We start from the raw sequence: 21,001 nt of genomic DNA on the forward strand, positions 1-21,001 counted from the left end.
GTCGGACGGAGAATATGCTCCGTCCGACGGTTCGTACCCGGTTTTTACCGGATCGTGATCGGCACCTAAGCCTTGAAAGCTGTTCCAAGTGTACGTTCCCAGGTGTAGTTTTGGGAATGTCATGTAACATCTCCTGTGGGGTTTTATTCCCCCACTAAAGAAAGAATTGTACATAGCGGTAAAGTTCTGCAAAGGGTGCATGGAGCTCCCCCATCATACAAATGCACACTTTATTCATTTTTGCCTGCAGGGAAAATATGTTTTCCCTTGTACAAAGCCTTCTTCTAAATTCCTATCAAATCTGGTGATGATCTGTCCCCTTTCCATTTTGGAAGGGGAGAAACCAAAGGCTTTATTATAGTTGGGAAAATCCTCCTTGAGTTATCATGCAGGCCTTTGGTAATTAAACAAACACAAAATAAAATGGCTTCACCCTCTTAGAAATACATTAAAATAACACGTTAGGTCTGTGCAGCTCATGTGTACTTTAAGCGCCTTAACATCCTTGGAGAAGTAAAACTAAACTAACAATTGTTTTAGTGATTGAAGTGTTGGCAGCGGAACAAAGTCATTCAAACCTTGGCGATCCTTTGAGCTGTAAAATACCTTGCCCAGGTAAATGCATAGGTGAATGAAGAATTATCTGCTAGAATCCTGTGACATGATCCCAGCATTGTTCACATGTGTTCATTGGGTCAGCACAGATCGGGTAAAATGTGCATTCTTGGTACATTCTCACACTGCAGCACATAGCTGATCTCTGTTCACATCCAATGTATCCATTGTGCACAAAACTAGCTTCAGTACCTTAATCTATATTTACTCTGTCTTGTTTTACTAATGGCGTGTCATGCTTGAGCTACTGCGTTGGAGTTATTTTTAAAACTTACATCTAATATCTTAAGAACATTAGAGCAGAAAGATCAACTGCCCTAATAAAAGTGCCATTGAGAACAGGATCTTTTTTGAAAAGTATTCTATAGTTGTCTTTCCATTTCATGTCTTAGTGCCTCTTTTCGAGTGCTTCGATGTGTGGGAGCTAATTCTGAGTTGCACCCCGAGACTGCAATGACAAATTACCATGAGAATAAATAAGTACTCATCTGATTCCCATGGCAAGTCTTCATTCTCTCAAAGGTTTCCCCCAGAGCCTGTTGCCTGCCTTCAGCAGCCACATTCTCATGCGGAAAGCAGGCAGATCTGCGGTGTTCATGTGGCTGTCATAATTGCAACAAGGACTTAAGTGGCTACTTCCAATCAGGGTCTTAGTAGGCAGGCTAATTAAATCTTATAGTATCAGATTGAGCAAATTCTGGTAAAATAGCCTGCAATTAAATATATTTTAAATATTGTAAGAAAATATTTTCAATAAAATGAAAAAACGCTCATGTCATGTCGTCTCTCTCACTTTCAAATTCACCTGTTTTGAGCACAGATCCAAATTTAATAATATTTAATAAAAACTGGAATTAAATCTCCTGGTAAGAACATATGGCACCCTCAGAAATCTATCATAGGCAAACAAAGAATGATATTATGGTAATCACTGTGAATGGTGTGATTCATGTGCCTAAGGAGTGCAGTGAATTTTAGTACATTTAGGCCCTAATTAGGTTGTCGGTTGGAGTTGCTTCTGACCGACATCCCTGTGGTTTCGGAACCGACCGACCTCTGGTCGGTAGTCCGAAACCGCAATTACGATGCGAACGCACATAGTGCAGTCACCTACTCCCTTTTCCCTATGGGAGCTTGTGCGGCGGTCAGAAACCGGCCACAGCACAAGCTCCCATAGAGAAATGAGAGTGACTGTAAATCCTTGCACCGTGTGGCAGGCGCCACACGGTGCAGAAATTTACAGGGGGCTCCATATGTGCCCCCTCTGCCCCCAACAGGGGCACAATGACGCCACTTTCCGACAAGCTTTCCGTGTTGGAAAGCCGAACATGAAAAACTGACCTCATAATCCCGACGACGGAAACGCTGTCTGTAACAGATTATGTTCAGTTTCCGACTGGCCGACGGGCTCCTTGAGCCCATCGAAGTCCAGCCGGATTGACAAGCCGGTTTGAATTCCAACCACGTAATCATATTACGGTGGTCGGAATTGAAACCAAGGATGTTGGTCCGTAAGCTTCTGATGAGCGTTTGGAGGCTTACTGACTGACATCCTAATTAGAGCCTTATTGTTTGTTGTACCTATCAAATTAAGAAAATCAAAACAAATCCAGGCATATATACATTTTAAGTACCTAATGAAATAGGACTGACTTCCAATTATAAACCAAAGGGCACAAAATGTGACAAAATGAAAGGATACTACCTTATTTGTTTCCTATGATATCTCTTCCAATATGTACTTCTCTAACGCTGGCTCACTTATTTGTTGATGCCTAACCATACCATATCCATATGAGCACCTACCAAAAACGTCTATCCCAAAGATGTGGCCTCTTCCCATTTGCAGTCAGGTTTATACTTTTTCCCACCTTAGGCATCAGCAACATGCTGAACTGCCCCATTTGTTCATGCCACTGTGTTGACTGCCTCTTTGCTCATGGGAATCGATGATAGAGATTCAATAAAATGTAGCTTGCTTCTGGGAAAAACATCCCTGAGAGAAATATTAATTCAGATTCTGCATGAGAGGAATCAGCCAGAGAAGGAACACTGATGGTGAAGAAATAGCATTACCAACTACACCACTGACTGCCCATCTGTGCGACTGAAAGATTAGGGCCACCATTACATGGACCGCTTAACATACAAGATATACGAGAAAACGACATCCCTTAGTTTTCTCTCCCAGGCTTTTCTCCTGCTAAAAGCAGGCAAATTATTACAAGGGAAACACAGGCTGGAAATGAGTGAGAAGATGCCGCAGTTGGTGCAGAAACACTGATCCTCACTGTTATTCTCCAGTTCCCAAGACCAAACTCAGAATAGGTCAGTATTCCCACAGCTCGGAAGTACTGGAGTATGGAGGAGTGAACTATTTAATAGATAGTCCCACACGCAGCAGATATTCTCTATTTGGATACTGCTTTGCTGGTATCCATCTGTGCTAATTGCACTGTGTGTTCTTGTATGCCCCAAATCCACCGCATAGCAAGCAGCTTCTATCTATGCTTTGTGTATACATGCATGTGTGTGGAGGGTTGGGGTGCCTTATGTGATGTTAGAACATCCATGTGTGATTATGTCTTATCTTTATGAAACTTTTAGCATACAAGATTTGTATGCTAAAAATGTGGCAGTTAACTCCAGTTTTTTGTAATTGATGTCATGTTTACATATTCTACACAGTTTCTTTAACTCAGCACTATTGTGAGTGATTCATAGTGCTCACCCCATTATCCGAATCATCCTTCAGGAGGAGATGTGGACAAATTCCTCACTTTGGAATCTGGAGGCTAGTACAATTTCAATGAAATTTGCTTGATTCAGTTAAATCACTTTCAGAGTGATTTATATGTTGGCGGTATGTATAATGCCTTTCATTATACATATTGCCAACTTGAAGGTCCACCCACTCAAATGAAATAGGGGCAGACCTTCAGTTTGGCCATGGTGGAGTCTACTAAGTCTCCACCGAGGATAAGCTTCTCCGACGAGTAAAACCTGACAGTAAGGGACACTTAAAACATGAAACCGGGGGGGCGTGGCTTTGACACCAATCAAGATGGCGGTGTGATTCCGGGGCTCCGCGCGGGTACTCTGTAGGAAGCTTGACTTAAATGGGAGAGCGCCTTTCATCTACACCAAAAATGTAGGTTTGTGACTGCTCTTTCTAGCGAGAAGCACTTGGACTGCTTCTTCTGCCATTTTTTTCTACTTTCGGCACTTTTGCAGCAGCGCACAGTTTTCCTTCATAACGGCCGCCATCTTTGCTCGGCTGCATCACGTTAAATTCCTTTCTGAAATGCCTAATTCCCACGTGCTAATAGCGTTTTATACCCATCACTCAAGCTACATAAGTGATCTACTTTTTATCTATTTGCCTGCTTGGACGCTCTTCTGGCACTAAAAGGAAAACAATGTTGTTTCTCTGTTAAATGGGCACCATTTTGTGACTCCTCTTCACCTCCTGACCTTGGAAGAAATGTTGTGCCCTTTTTGAGAGTCTCCTCATTACCTCTCACAGCTTTTCAGCATGATATGACTCTCTATCTGTGACTCCAACTTGATTTCTGCTGTTTGGGAGTCCACCTACTGCCCTTTTGATAGAGGTCCAAAATTATATATTTCAGCTTTTATTGAACAATTGTCATTGCAGAGACCATTCGTTCTGAAGCCCTTTTTTACGTTTCAACCTCTTTTTGCCAGCACACATTTGATCTATAATAAGGAGCTAAGGTACTAAGAGGGTGCCTCTTGAGGTTTACTTTCAGACCTGAATCTCTTTTTTCCCCATCAATCTCTTTTTTATGGGGAAACTAAGGAACCTTAAGCTGAGCACCCCCTCTAAACCTACTGCGCAATCAGACTCTGATTCTAATCTCAACAACAAGGAGGACATTTCTTCTCAGAAGTCTGATCATCTGACAAGCACCATTCCAAAATCACACCTTGTTAGCAAACTTCCTGCGAGTTCTACCAAAAGACCGAAAAAAGATCCTCCTTCTCCAGTGAACTCTTCTTCATCGTCCATGGACATAATCCTTGAAGAAATTCGCGCCTTGAAACCCTTCATAGAAGACACTAAAAACTTTGCAACTTCTGGATGATAAATGGTCTTCGTTGGATTCATGTATGCTTGTTGTAGAACAAAAAACTGACTCTCTTCCGGTCTCTTGTTCTCGTATTTCAACTCTGGAGTCTGAAATGTCGGAGGATTTAGAAAACCGAAATCGTAGAAACAATCTCCGAATATATGGTCTTCCAAAACAAATTGAAGGATCCAACCCAACTGTTTTCTTTTCAACTTTTTTGCCTAAGCTCCTGGAATTACCCTCTACGCCTTCTCTTAATATTCAAAGGGCCAACAGACCAGGTCCCAAGATCTCTGCAAAACCTTGTGGAGTCATCATGTTTTTCTTGCAGTATACTGACCTATTGCAAGTCCTGTCTGTAGTCAAATCTAGAAAAAAGGTTTTTTGGGGAGGGACACTGCCTATTTTTCTCTCAAGATGTGGCTAAAGTTACAGCTGATCATGGTAAAAAGTTATTGATCTTCGACCTCAACTGCGTGCTATAAATGCCAGATTTGGACTGATCCATCCCTGCATTTTCAAAGTCACTTATAAAGAAAAGACTACCACATTCGAGGATCCAGCCATTCTGCAGGAATTTCTTCATCAATTTGGAGCTGTGGCTATGGACACTTCAAAATCTACTTGATTTGTTATTTTGCTTCCTCTTCTCTGACTGTTTCTTGTTTATACTTCTTGTTTATGTAATTCTTTGATGGTTGTTCTGCTTGTATTTTTGTACTGTGACTACTTTAGGGTGTTTTACCTGTTCTTCTCGTTTTTATATTCCTTAAATGTTCTTTCTTATCCATATTGCTTTTTGTTTCCTTCTTATACAGATATGATTCATTTCCGTCATTTGCTTCCCCTGTGGTCTCTCCTACATGTTGTTGTCTTATCCGTGGTCCTTTTGGAGTTCGGTGGAGTTCCGGTGATGTCGACGTCATCTTCTGGTGTCGCCATCCCTCACCTCGTCTTGTGTTATAGGTATGTTTTTCAATCGTCATTTGTATGTCTTAGATTGTCTTTTGGTTCTATTTTACGATTTGTACTGTCTTCTTGTTTTCTATTTTGTTCTCCCCTCATCCCAGCCTCTTGATATCATTTCTCTATCTCTCTTTTTTCTTTCTAATATTTTTTCTGTTTCTTACCTTTTCCCTTCTTTCCTGATCAAACAATTTTCTTCTTTCTATACTCTTTCCCTTCCTCTTTATTTTAACTCAATGATTGATTCGTTCACTGTTTGCTTCGAGAATGTTCATGTTAATGCTTTGTGCTCACATTCCGAGTTACTACATGGAATATTAAGGGTTTAAGCAATCCCATTAAAATACTACGGGTGCTAACCCACTTAGCTAATTTAAAAACTGACATTGCACTACTTCAAGAATCCCATCTATCCGAGACTGAAGCCTCTAAACTATAGAATTGCTCGGTGGGGAAGGTTTTTTCTTCCCAGCCATACGAAAGAAGAATGGTGTCTTTGTCGTAAACAACTCAATGTTTCTGTTGTTCACCAAGAATCTGATTCCGATGGTCGTTGGGTTATTGTTAAACTTCTTATTGATAAAATACTCTCAGTTATTTTTAATGTATATGGCTCTGTTTCCATTGATAAGGTTTTATGGACACAGATTTCTGATAAATTAATGTTATACATTGATGATTATCTTATTTTTGGCGGTGATTGTAATCAAATTCATGACCCCTTATTTGATAGACATTCACCTGTTAAATTTGTAAATACTAAAATGCACTCACAATTTACTTCCACCATATGCTGTAGATCTCTTGTCGATATCTGGAGACTTTGTCATACAGATCTCAGAGAATACACTTACTTTTCACCGCCACATCAATCACAGTCCGTATTATCTTTTTCTCAGTAAACCCTTAGCTCATCATGTCCTTCATTCTGAGATAGGATCTATTTTGATTTCTGATCATGCCCCGGTTTTTGTTGATTTTGATCTAATACCTTTAACTCCACATGCTGGAAGGTGGCGTTTTAATTCATTACTTGTGGATCCTAATTTCTCCAGCCAATTTAACTCTTTTGCCTCTGAGTGTTTTGCTATTACCTCAACTCCAGACTCCTCTCCTGTTATGATTTGGGTTCCTTTAAGGCAGCCGCCAGAGGTTTTATAATGAATTTTGTCTCACAAAAGAAAAAAGCTTTTGAGGTACAATCTACCCAATTACTTTATAAAATTAAGCAATCAGAATACATCTATTACCATTCCAATTCTGAATCTTCTCTAAAAAATCTTATTGATGCCAACCTCACTTTTAACAGGTTATCTGCGGAAACTGCTTCTTCCTATCTTTTAAAAAGTAGCGCTCGCTACTACGGTGGCCAAAATAAAATGGGGAAAATATTGTCCAACTACTTAAAAATAAGGAAAGAAAGAACTAGAATAGAGTCTCTCCAAAGTACTACCAGATCTCCTCGATTTAAAGCTGATGATATCTTAAATGAATTTGTTTCTTTTTATAAAAATCTATGGGGCATATCAGCAACACCCGGCGATAATTATCGCTCAGCGCTTTTAGTGTGAGGATAATTATCGCCGGGTAACGTGGATTTTTATCGCTGAGATAGCATGCTATTAGCAACGCTTATCTCCTCAGCGATAAAAATCCTCACGCTAACTGCCTAACGTGAGATTATCGCTGGAAACCCAGCGATAATCTCACGTAGTGTAGCGTTAGCTTGCTGATAGGGACTCATAAACTTAGCCATGATATTCACCTTCCATAGGATATCATGGCTAAGTCAGTCCTGAAGCAGGCGTAAGGAAAGTAGCGATAACAGGGGTTATCGCTACTTTTCCTGCCGCTATGCTTCATAGCGTGGGGCTTGATGATAGGAGAAATGTCGCTTAGCGACATTTCTCCTGTCATGTTAGGTCAGGAACGCCCACTTTGCATCTCATTAGAGATGCAAAGCTGGGCGTTAGGAATCCCCACGCTAAAGCAAGGTTTCACGCGTGAGCGTGGCCTTGCTAATTAGGCGATAAAATTATCGCCGCTTTTCGGCCGAAAACGGCCGCAAAAGCTGCGATAATTTTTTATCGCCAGCTTGTAAATATGCCCCTATATAGTCCAGAGGCTCAACCAACTCAAACAGATTTATCCTCTTATTTTCAATCTATTAATTCTCCTCCCTCCCAACTTCTTGATTTTGATTCTCTGGAACTTGATATTACTTTAGCTGAAATCACTCAAGCTATATCGGTTTTGCAATGAGGGAAGGCCTCTGGACACGATGGATTTACTGTTGAGTTTTACGAACATTTTGCTAAGCTTCTTCTTCCAAATCTTTTACTTTTATTTAACTATTTTATTACAAATGGTTCGTCCCAAGGCACTTTTCAAGAAGCCATGAAATGTCTAATCCCAAAGGACAACAAAGACACTTCTCTTTGTAAAAATTATCACCCCATTTCCCTAGTCAATACTGATTATAAGATTTTTGCAAACATTTTAGCACTACGCATTTATCCTATTTTACCTGAACTTATTGGACCTGAACAATCTGGTTTTGTAAAAGGTTGCTTATCCTCCGATAATTCCAGAGTCTTCTTTAACGTCCTTAGTAAGGCTTCCTCCTTGAATTTCCCTATTGCGGCCATAGCTTTAGATGCTGAAAAAGCATTTGACAGGATTGGTATAGATTTCATGTTTCATGCTCTAAAATGGATAGGTTTCCCTCCCAAATTGATCTCCTTAATTTCTTTCTTTTATTCGGGTCCTAGAGCTTCTATTTTCATTAATGGTAAAACCTCAGATTATTTTTCTCTTCTTAGAGGAGTACGACAAGGGTGTCCTTTGTCTCCATTATTATTTGTTATAGCGTTGGAACCCTTTTAACTAAAATTAGACAAGATGCTCAGATCTCTAGCTTTCAACTTGGTTCACATCAGATTAAAATGACTGTTTACACAGATAATATCCTTTTATATTGTTCTAATCCGACTACTTCCCTTCCTCCTTTCTTACATCAGGTCAATATTTTTTCTCAGTTATCAGGGTACCGTCTTAATCCTGATAAATGTGAAGTTTTACAGCTAAATGTTTTATGCCATAAACACTATTTCACCCATACCTGTTTTTCTTGGCAAACCTCTAAAAACTATACCTGACACATTAAAATTAAATTTTGATCATATTATAAAATCGCTAAATGATACTATTACTCGTTGGCACCCTCTTTTTCTATCTTGATGGGGTCGACTGGATTCGATTAAGATGGTGCTTACCCCATTGATTTTATATACTCTCTCTATGACTCCCGTGCGTATTCCCAGACATTATTTCAAGAAAATTGATTCCCTTTTAACTAAATTTCTATGGAAGAATACACCTGAAAAAAGAACAAGTCTTGTGGAGACCTTAGATTTCCAGACTTCAAATCCTATCACTTGGCCTTTTCTCTAAAACAAGCTCCCCGTTGGCTTTCTTCAGAACTTCCCACTCATCACCCTGTTTGGATTTCCATAGAGAAATCTATACTTTCTCCTTTTGCCTTTCAGGAGTTTCTTGCTTTCACTAACAATATCTCATTTATACGCTCTCCCATTATCGCAAGATTCTAAACCCCCTTTCTACCTTTTTCTTATCCTTCTAATGCCTCTCTTTCTCAACAACCCATTTGGTACAATAAATTATTACGCATCAAGAATCACACAATTTATTGGAAAACCTGGAGATCCAAGGGTTTGCTTTGGATTTCCAAACCTTTGAATAATAATCTTCCCCTTATTCTTCTCTGATCTACAAACAAAATTCTCATTACCTAATTTTTTTCGTAAGCAATATAATTCTCTACTTCCTTCTCTTAATCAATACCTTCTTACATTACCAATTATCCCCACATTTCCTCTAACATGTTCCTCTCTTTTTCCCATATTGGATACATTCCCTTCGGCCTCTTCCATTTATAAATGTCTATTTACACCCTGAGAGAGGCTCAAGTCAAAAACTGAATTCGCATGGGAAAGGGATCTACAACAATGCTGGCCAACCTCCTTATGGGATAAACTGTGGCTCAAAATCCACAAAATCTCTAGCGCTGCCAATTCTTCTCAAACTCTTTATTTTATTTATCAACGAATATTTATTTCCCCTGCAACATTAGCTTCCTTTTCACATACTACTTCATCTACCTGTTGGTCCTGTTCTTGTTCCAATGCTGATTTAAAACATATGTTATTTGAATGTCCCTATATCGTTCTTTTTGGCAATTAGTTTGGTCCCAGATTAAAAAGATTTTTAAAGTCAATATCTCCTTTTCTTTATCCAATATTTTCTTAGGTCCCCTGTCTTCCCTTTGGCCTCAATCACCATCTAATTTTAAGTTGTTAGATTTGTTATTGGCTGTAGCTTTACATCTAATAACTTCCATTCGGAAACAAGCAGACAAAGTTACTTTCAGAGCCTGGTGGAATGCTGTATGTTTTAATCATAGGCTCAATACCAATTATGTTAACCCCATCCCATTTCTTTAGCAATTAAGAGAGATGTTTTATTGCTCCCTCTTACTACATATTTATCCTGGCCCGCTTCTAATGTTGTAAATGCTTCCAATGATGTCCGAAAACTGCCATAATTTCACCTTGTTGTCTTTTTCTTAAAAATTAAGATATTGTTATTCATGCTTATGTATTTATATTAATCTATTTGTGATTTCTTTTAATCACTAAATATTATTATGCTTACAGTGTTTTTAATCTTATATATTGTATTTTCTCTAAAATTTCAATAGAGTTGGAATAAGTTGTACCCTCTTTTTCCCTCCTCCTTTCGCCCCCTTTTCTTACCCTTTTGGTTTTAATACTTTCCTATATACAGCTTGATTGTTATAATAGTTATTATTTCATATGCTTTAATATTTCTTATGTTAATTGCGATTCTCTAAGTTTAAATATATATGCTGTTCATTCTCTCTCAATTCTTAATAAACTCAAACTTTAAAAAAAAACATGAAACAGGATTTTCTTTTTCTAAAGAAAAAAATGGAATGCTCCCCTCGTCATGGGAGTCTTCTCCCATGGAGATGGGAGCATTATATTTTTTCTTCAGAAAAAGAAAACCCCATTTCAGGAGTTTCTTTATGTAAAAAAAAACAATTACTCTGTACTGCAAGGCTGCATCCTGCTGATGCAGCCCTGTAGCACATAGTTGCATTGTCAGGAACCGTCATGCGGGCGGTTCCTGCCAATGCTTTTACAAATGACCAACTGCTTGGTGGTCATTCATGAATTGGGCAGACTTCCTCGCCACTGTGCGGACAAAGTAATTTACTCCATCCCAATGGCGGAACGGAAGGCAGTCCGCCCAGAAATAAATCAGGCTTTTTATCTACCTGTGCCTCAAAGTGTAAATATGTAAAAAAAAAAATAGCACAGTGTGTCTAGTACTATCTCAAGAATTAAATGGTGCCTCCATACTGTGATCTCTGTATTCCGATCTGAACCAGATCACAAGCATGCATCTTCTTCTACAATGAAAACGTTCTGTGTAAAAACGCTCTTCTACTTCTTGGAGCAAGGCTCCCACAAAACATAATGAAATGCCCAGGTGAGTTTCTCCTGTAATGTCTGGGTTTCTTTCAGCCATCTGTCAGCCACACTACTGGACAATTCTGCAGTTTCTGAAGTAAGCAATAAATCTGCTGGGGACTGCACTGTCTGAATGTCCTTAAACCTAGCAAAAGTATAGTGTAAAAAATTAACAGGGGAGTTCTCTTCCAAATTTGCATAGACCTCCACAAATAGAAGAATTTTTCATTTCTATGAAATTCGAAATCAGGCCCATTGTAGACTGGTGGACCTTGCTACTGTAAGTAAGCATATAATACAGCACAGGGTATACCACCATACACCTTTTGGGTAGCAAGACCTCGGTTCCGGTAAATACATTCACAGGGCACTGAGTTATCAGAAACCACTCAAAAAAGATGTTTAACATTTAAGTTCAATTCAAACTGTGTCTGAAATGGGAAGCACATTTGTGAATTGTGAAATCATCGAGGGGAGAGCTAAATGCCATCTTTAAATTATCTTGTCCAAAAAAGAGAGACAGTAGGTGATCGGAAAGGGAGGAAAACCTAATTGAGACAGAGTGCAATGGAAAGAAAGCAATTTCAAGATAGCACATGATATATTATAGAAATCCAGAGAAAGAGAATTACCATTTCCATCAATTCAAAGTCATCTCTTTTAGTTTCTTCACCAGTGTAATGCATTCTCATTTTGCTCACAAATGAAACATTTCTATACACATGAAAGTGATCTATTTATGTCGTTGGGTTTATTCAGGTTATTCACAGAATACAAAATTTGAATGGGGAGAGTGGCTTGCATGATATGCGTCAATGAATCCTTGGCTTTCAGTAGTCAAGTGTTTTCTTAGCAAAGCAGGAAAAAGCAACATTACTCTCTGCCTGCTGAAGCATGAAAAATTACCTGAATTAACAATATTACTGAATGTTTCAAAAGGCATTGTGCTGTTAAAATAAATGAAATAATATATATGTGCATAAATGTAAATATATATATATATGGGAAAAGGAGGTGGCATGGTGTGCAAGTAATGACAGAATGGTGAACAAGGTCGTCAGTTGGAGACGATTTATTGACGACCTTTTCATCATTTGGGATGGAACAAAAATGGAATTCCAAGAATACTTTGAGCTGTTAAATAACAGCAAAACAAATCTAAAATTCACATACGAAATCAGCAAGGAAAAAGTGGTATTCTTGGACACAGAAATTTACATAAAAAATGGCCATATACAAACAACATTACACAGAAAAAGCACGGCAACCAATGCCACCTTGGAAGCAACAAGCTTTCATCAAAAAACCCTAATCTCAAGCATTCCTTATGGTGAATTCTTGAGGATTCGGCGAATCTGCAGTGAAGAAGATGAATGGCGAGTACATGGAAAGAACACTATGGAGACGTTCAAGAAAAGAAAATACAACGCTAATATAGTCAAAAAATGCTGGGAAAAAACAAACAGCAAAACAAGAGAAGAGTGTTTATCCCGAAAACAAAAGACAACAGAACAGGAGACCATTCAACTCATAACAGACTACTCACTAGAAAGTAAACAAGTAGTGGGCATCTTAAGAAGAAACTGGAAGATATTACAGCTTGATGCCACTGTGAAGGAATTAGTAGGGAAGCACCCAACGGTGACATACAGGAGAGCAAAAAACTTGATGGATCACCTAATTCACAGTCATTTTAAAGGTAAAAGCATAGAAACCACATGGTTGAAGATAAAAGGCTTTATAAAATGCCATATGTGTAAAGCCTGCCAAATTGCCCAACAGACAAAAGAAATAAAAATGGCAAACAACAAAACCTGGGAGATTCGCCAATTAATAACATGCAAGACGCAATATGTAATTTACGGATTGGAATGTCCTTGCCCACTGAAATATGTAGGAAGTACTATCTTTGAATTGAAAAAGAGAATATTAGAACATATAAGAGCAACAATACACAAAGATAAATCCAATGCAGTGGCCAAGCATATGGAGCAATGTCATCAAGGGGACTGGAAACAACTAAAATTCTATGGAATTGAAACCATTCCAAGAAAAGAACGTGGGGGAGATCGAGAAAAACAATTGCGACAGAAAGAGTCCCGTTACATCTTGAAATTACGAACATTACAGCCGCACGGCCTCAATCAGTCAGAAGAGCTCTACATACATTTATAATCAATCACAGCTTCCCCCTAAAAAACAAGGGATGAACATAAAAACATAAAAAGACAAACAAAATGATGAAATTAAAAAATGGCAACAAACTAAAATGAACGGATGAAAACAACAAAGAACAACATACAAAATTAAGAAGTAGGTATTGAAAAAGATGGGAAATTAATTGTAAAGAAGAATTTGTAATTTATCGCATTATACATTAATAAGATTAATCCCCACCAGAGGGGTAACAATGAAGAAAATGCTAATAATGGAAATACGAAGGAATTTTCTACCCCAAAGAATGGCGCCAGACATAGGATAAAAATGATAGGTCCCATTGGAGGGATGAAAATGAAGGAACACCAACACACAATGAACTTGCTATTCGGACATGTGAAATAGAGAAACTGAACTCTTTCCCGTCTTGCTTTATATTACTTTTATATAATTTCCATTAACCTTTTATTGTTAAGATTCCGATGCTAAAAAAAGAAATGCATGGTATGAAAAGTAAAAATACTTTTGTTTAAGACTACATTCTCCAGAATGCAAAGGGAACTTGGGACATTGCCAGGAAATGATGTAACACCCAGTAAACTTAAAGGGGGCGGTGCCAAGCAAACAGTTGATCGTGAGCAAGGTATCTGGGATACCGAAACGCGTAGATCGTTCATGCCTGTATCCCATGCAGTAAAGGTATTAAGAAAATAAAAAAGCGCAAAAAGGTTGCAGAGAGTGCGTCCTGTTTGTCCTTCCTGCTGGAGGGATTACTTGAGGATTTAAAGCGGCGTGGTTCAGCCGCAGGGATAAGCACCCACGAAGAGCGCTGCACTTTCCCGGTGACTGGGAACCGGAGGAGTGGATTTATTGGACCGGGCGTAGTGACCGCTGGGCGAGAAAACAGAAGTGGAATGCACACACCGCTCGGAGATGAAGACCGAGGTAAGCGTGTGTTGAATAACTGAGAAAGTGGCAACATTGATTCACATTTGTGATTAGCCAGCTAAGTGTCGGAGGAAAAGTAACTACACAAGAAAGAATCCGCATTAAAAGTTTCAACGAAGAAACGCGCGGGGAATTGTTGTATCTTAAAGTTACAGTAACCTCCGGTCGCAACCGCGCACAAACCTTGAATGAAAATAAAAATATCGGGAAATAAACAAACAGGCATGAAAAATGGAGAAACGGGAAGCCAAAAGAAATGAATTGTTGAGCTCTATGTTTGAAAAGGGCAATGCAGATAAAGACCTGGGAACATCCAGCACGACAGGAAAAACGGACATTAAAAGCAAAATACGTGTATGGGAAAAATTGAGCCGCAAAGAGATAAATAAGTCCTGGGAGCTGATTACTCTAAAGAAATATTTGGAGGTACAACGAATCCTGAGAGGGCTGAGGATAATGTTGATGCCCAACCATCAGGACGCTTCAAATGAGCTACTACAGGAATGGGGTGACTTTGTATTGAAATCATCGTTAGGCCTAATTGAAATTCTGGTGAAACACATTGAAATTGGCCTTGCAAGAATAAAAGAACAACTATGTGAAACGGAAAAGGAATAGTCTTTATTGAAAATGACAACGGAAATGACTAAGTTTAAAGAAGAGCTGGAAGTACAAATCGATAAACATGAGGATATAGTAAGGGAATGTAAGCACTCCAAATTTATCAGAGATTCGAATGATTACGCTGAGGGGCGCATTTTTACGTTCTCTTGAAAATTCGATGCAATGAAAGAACAAGCGACCTGGAACAGCGCAATAAGTTTCTTAAGTAGCGCCTCTTCCTTAATCTCCAATGGTCCCAGTGATGGAGAACAACCAAGTGAAGCAAACAGGAGCAAGCTGTCTTTTTTAGGGGACATGCGCCTAGTATTGCAACAGAGGCAATGGGAGCAAAATCGACCCACATTCCAGCAACAAAGGGGAAGAGGAAGAGGACGGCAATGGCAACAAAGAAACCCAAAAGAAGGGGCAAAAGATGCAAATGCAACAGTGGAAAAGATGGGAACGGAAACGAGGAGCATGCGCTGGAAGAACAAGTAAAGGAGGAGTTACAAGTAGTGAACCTATCCAAAAGATCCATCTCGGAAACAGAAACATCGTTACTAAAAAGGGGCATACATTTTTGCCCAACAAGAAGAATGGATCTAGCACAAGTAAGGATAGATCTATACCTATATATCCGGAAAATAAAGCTAGCTAAATTCTTTGCAGAGAAAAAGAACAAAGAAAAAATTAAAATATCGGAAGAAAAAACAGCAAGCGTACAAGTGAAAGATTCTGAGGGCTTCTTGACACTTTTAAACTTAGATGCCATAGAGGGAGAGGAAATCCCATTGAGCATGGCAATCACGCAAGGGGGAGCAGGCCTAAGCGGGATGAAACCAAAGTCCAAGTTTTACCCTCAATTGGCATCAGGAAACAAAATAGATCTGTTTCAAGAAGCGGTCATCCAAGATCTATACAAATTTAAGGGTCCGGAATTCACAGATAATTTGACTAAACAAGAAAGGGATGCCCTACTGAACCTAACAACGGATGATCAGATTGAAATTAAAATGGCAGACAAGAGGGGAAACATAGTGATTCTGGAAAAAGGAGCGTATGCCGTGGAAGCACATCGCCAATTATGGAACATGGATTACTATGAAAGATTGAAAAAGAATCCCACCTTGGAAATAAAAGAAAGAGTTGACAACAGGCTCCAAGAATGGGCAGGACGGGAACTTATAAATGAGGATGAACGAAAATATCTAACAGTGCCTCATCCAATTACAGCTACAATTTATTTTCTGCCTAAACTTCACAAGGATAAAAAAAAACACCAGGCAGACCAATCTTGTCAGCAAAGGGATCGTTGTTGGAACCCATGGCCAATTATATTGACTACTTTCTAAACCCCTACGTGACTCAACTTAGCTCCTACATACAGGACACAACGGACCTGTTAAGGCTACTGCAAAATACTCCCTGGCAGGATACATATCAACTGGTAACAATGGATGTCATATCCCTTTATACTAACATAGGGAATGACATGGGCCTGGAAGCATGTGATTTCTTTTTGAAAGAACGTAACATCAAATACTGTGAACATAACAAGATGCTCCTTGAAATGATATCAATATGTCTAAACAAAAATATCTTTGTATTTGGAAAGGAAGTGTATCGCCAGAAGAACGGGACTGCAATGGGATTTTCATTTAGTCTCAGTTATGCCTGCCTAGCGATGGGATACTGGGAAAAGGAGGTGGCATGGTGTGCAAGTAATGACAGAATGGTGAACAAGGTCATCAGTTGGAGACAATTTATTGACGACCTTTTCATCATTTGGGATGGAACAAAAATGGAATTCCAAGAATACTTTGAGCTGTTAAATAACAGCAAAACAAATCTAAAATTCACATACGAAATCAGCAAGGAAAAAGTGGTATTCTTGGACACAGAAATTTACATAACAAATGGCCATATACAAACAACATTACACAGAAAAAGCACGGCAACCAATGCCACCTTGGAAGCAACAAGCTTTCATCAAAAAACCCTAATCTCAAGCATTCCTTATGGCGAATTCTTGAGGATTCGGCGAATCTGCAGTGAAGAAGATGAATGGCGAATACATGGAAAGAACACTATGGAGAGGTTCAAGAAAAGAAAATACAACGCTAATATAGTCAAAAAATGCTGGGAAAAAACAAACAGCAAAACAAGAGAAGAGTGTTTATCCCGAAAACAAAAGACAACAGAACAGGATACCATTCGTCTCATAACAGACTACTCACTAGAAAGTAAACAAGTAGTGGGCATATTAACCCCTTCCATGCTGCGCAAATTCCGCCGCTGTGCTGACGGTTTCTTGCGCGGGCGTGGTCATGACGGAACGGTTCCGTCATGAGCACAGCTCAACCGTGGCTCATGACGGAACCGTTCCGTCATGAGCACCGAAGGGGTTAAGAAGAAACTGGAAGATATTACAGCTTGATGCCACTGTGAAGGAATTAGTAGGGAAGCACCCAACGGTGACATACAGGAGAGCAAAAAACTTGAAGGATCACCTAATTCACAGTCATTTTAAAGGAAAAAGCAAAGAAACCACATGGTTGAAGATAAAAGGCTTTATAAAATGCCATATGTGTAAAGCCTGCCAAATTGCCCAACAGACAAAAGAAATAAAAATGGCAAACAACAAATCCTGGGAGATTCACCAATTAATAACATGCAAGACGCAATATGTAATTTACGTATTGGAATGTCCTTGCCCACTGAAATATGTAGGAAGAACTATCTTTGAATTGAAAAAGAGAATATTAGAACTTATAAGAGCAACAATACACAAAGATAAATCCAATGCAGTGGCCAAGCATATGGAGCAATGTCATCAAGGGGACTGGAAACAACTAAAATTCTGTGGAATTGAAACCATTCCAAGAAAAGAACGTGGGGGAGATCGAGAAAAACAATTGCGACAGAAAGAGTCCCGTTACATCTTGAAATTATGAACATTACAGCCGCACGGCCTCAATCAGTCAGAAGAGCTCTACATACATTTATAATCAATCACAGCTTCCCCCTAAAAAACAAGGGATGAACATAAAAACATAAAAAGACAAACAAAATGATGAAATTAAGAAATGGCAACAAACTAAAATGAACGGATGAAAACAACAAAGAACAACATACAAAATTAAGAAGTAGGTTTTGAAAAAGATGGGAAACTAATTGTAAAGAAGAATTTGTAATTTATCGCATTATACATTAATAAGATTAATCCCCACCAGAGGGGTAACAATGAAGAAAATGCAAATAAGGGAAATACGAAGGAATTTTCTACCCCAAAGAATGGCGCCAGACATAGGATAAAAATGATAGGTCCCATTGGAGGGATGAAAATGAAGGAACACCAACACACAATGAACTTGCTATTCGGACATGTGAAATAGAGAAACTGAACTCTTTCCCGTCTTGCTTTATATTACTTTTATATAATTTCCATTAATCCTTTATTGTTAAGATTACGATGCTAAAAAAAGAAATGCATGGTATGAAAAGTAAAAATACTTTTGTTTAAGACTACATTCTCCAGAATGCAAAGGGAACTTGGGGCACTGCCAGGAAATGATGTAACACCCAGTAAACTTAAAGGGGGCGGTGCCAAGCAAACAGTTGATCGTGAGCAAGGTATCTGGGATACCGAAACGCGTAGATCTGTTCATGCCTGTATCCCATGCAGTAAAGGTATTAAGAAAATAAAAAAGCGCAAAAAGGTTGCAGAGAGTGCGTCCCGTTTGTCCTTCCTGCTGGAGGGATTACTTGAGGAATATATAAATATATATATATATATATATATATATACACATATATATATATATGTATAGAGAGAGAGAGGGAGAGAGAGAGAGAGACAGAGAGAGACAGAGAGAGACAGAGAAAGCACATGTGGAGTTTCTTTTCATAAGAAGAACATTTTATGTTTCACTAATAGCTTTGCTGCCATTTGATGAATGTTCACAAAACTGTAGGAAAAACAGTTCATCCACCTCAGCTCCTTCTCGAACGTTTTGGGGTGATCCATCAAGTGACTGTAGAGAAAAAGGGGGGCCAAAACCGACTTATTCCCATGCATGCAAATCAAAATAAAAGCCAGTTGATCATTTGGTGCTTCTCTTATAATGCATTTACATATAATCCCCACTCATTAGTTATTACAATGTCATTTCAAGTTCTCTAACTTCAATGTTTCCGTATTTACAGACCAAATCACTGGCTAAATGTCCCAAAAAATCATTCCACATTTCAAATAGTTTTTTTTAACATTGTTATGTTCCCTTTCCACTATATTCCTTTTCCATTAGTCATTGCTTTCCAATGTTTCTGATGACTCATTCCTTCTTTTAAAACACATATCACAATCTTACCTCCAGAAATCAGTTTCATATTGGGCATGGTGTTGGTATCTAATACGTCGAATAAGGCACAGCAAAAATCCTGCCATCCCTTGCTTCACAAATTGTTCAAAAGGCTTCCCGCTTCTCACAAATGGGCCTCCGCTTTTATCAACATCATTGCAGATAATATCAGTATATATATATATATATATATATATATATATATAATATATATACTCGTCAACAAGAAACTGACCGCCACAAATTCCATTTTGCATGCAAATAGTGGCCATCCTTATGCACTGAAGTGGAGCATTCCCTACAGTTAGATGTTGAGAGTAAAAAGAATCTGCTCCACAGAGGATCTTTATGAAGAAGAATTGGAAAGACTGTACAATATGTTTATGAACAGAGGATACCCATCAATGGTATTAGATAATGCCAAACGTAGGGCAAAAGAGAAGACGAGAAAAGAGTCCCTCTATCCAGATAGTACCCCAAAAGAGACCAGTACAACGGTCAAGAGGCTATTCATGGAGTATAATTTAGCCCAACAAAACATTAAGGAGATCCTAGATGAACATTTGACGGAGATCTTTGAGAGGGGCCCACAGATCACCTGTAAAAGAGTACGATCATTAGGAGATATTCTAACAGCTAGCTGCTACATAAATAAAACTAACTTACAAGGAACAGGATCCTGGCTAACAACTATACAGAGAGGATTCGTAAAGTGTAATTCATGCAAGGCATGTAAATACGGCTCGAACAGTAGGAGCTATCAAACACAGATGGTTGCAGGATGCCGATCAATGAAAGAATCACATGAAATACTGAATTTTCTATCTATGTTTTACGATGTGGGTGCGATAAACGTTACACTAGCTGCACCAAAAATAAATTGAAGCTATGAATCCTTATCATATCAGAGCAATAAAGAATGGAGATAAAACCTATCCAGTGGCTCTCCACTTCGATGAAGTACACAATCGATCTCTATCCACTTTCTCCTATTGCGGGATAAAACATGTTAAGGCCCACCCAAGAGGGGGAGGCCGGGAAAAAGAATTACGAAAACAAGAATCACGACCCCTCCTGTTAATTGGAACAGAAGTACCGTGGGGCCACAACAGGGACGCTGAACTTTTTGTACTCTTGTGAGACATTTATCCTCTGTACATAGAAACTGAACCTTTTTACTGTCTCGGAACCTAGTGATATTTTGAAACAAGCATTTCCAGTTACGAATTAGAACACTGGGTAAAACTACATATATTGAGGCACTTTGCACTTTCCCTATTATTTATTTACAAGCACTGTTAACTTTATATTAAGATCAATGTAAATTATGATGACAGAAGCACATTGCACATTGTGAAAGAATTAACACTCTATGTGGATAAGTAATTTTAAAAAATGAGGAAGAGCGGATCATTTCACATATACGAGTTCTATTTGGTTCAGGGATAAAAATGATCCCAATAATGTTCTCTCTTATTTCTATAAAAGAAAAATCCCCCTTTTTTCATAAAAATAACGAGGTCAATATAGCATTTCTTAACAAAATAGATTTCCCCCCCACCAGACACCGCTAAGGAGTTGAAACTCCCAAAGCCCTCCAAACATATGGCACCGTTCTACATTTGTATTTCTCTTAAAGGGAGATGGTCTTTTTAAATTACTAACATGCATGAACTGGTTA

General features: G+C 38.7%; 1 protein-coding gene across 1 annotated transcript in view; it reads left to right on the plus strand.

The window, feature by feature from the left end:
- LOC146789492 (uncharacterized) overlaps window positions 1–21,001 on the plus strand; it is a 112,542-nt gene that overhangs the window by 80,536 nt on the left and 11,005 nt on the right. Inside the window, exon 4 of the transcript XR_014969805.1 lies at window positions 5,528–5,675. The gene's annotated coding sequence lies outside the window, so the exon portion shown is untranslated. The remainder of the gene's footprint in view (window positions 1–5,527; window positions 5,676–21,001) is intronic.

This window comes from Triturus cristatus, chromosome 10 (genome assembly GCF_964204655.1).
Source record: "Triturus cristatus chromosome 10, aTriCri1.1, whole genome shotgun sequence".
Taxonomy (NCBI): Eukaryota; Metazoa; Chordata; class Amphibia; order Caudata; family Salamandridae; genus Triturus; species Triturus cristatus.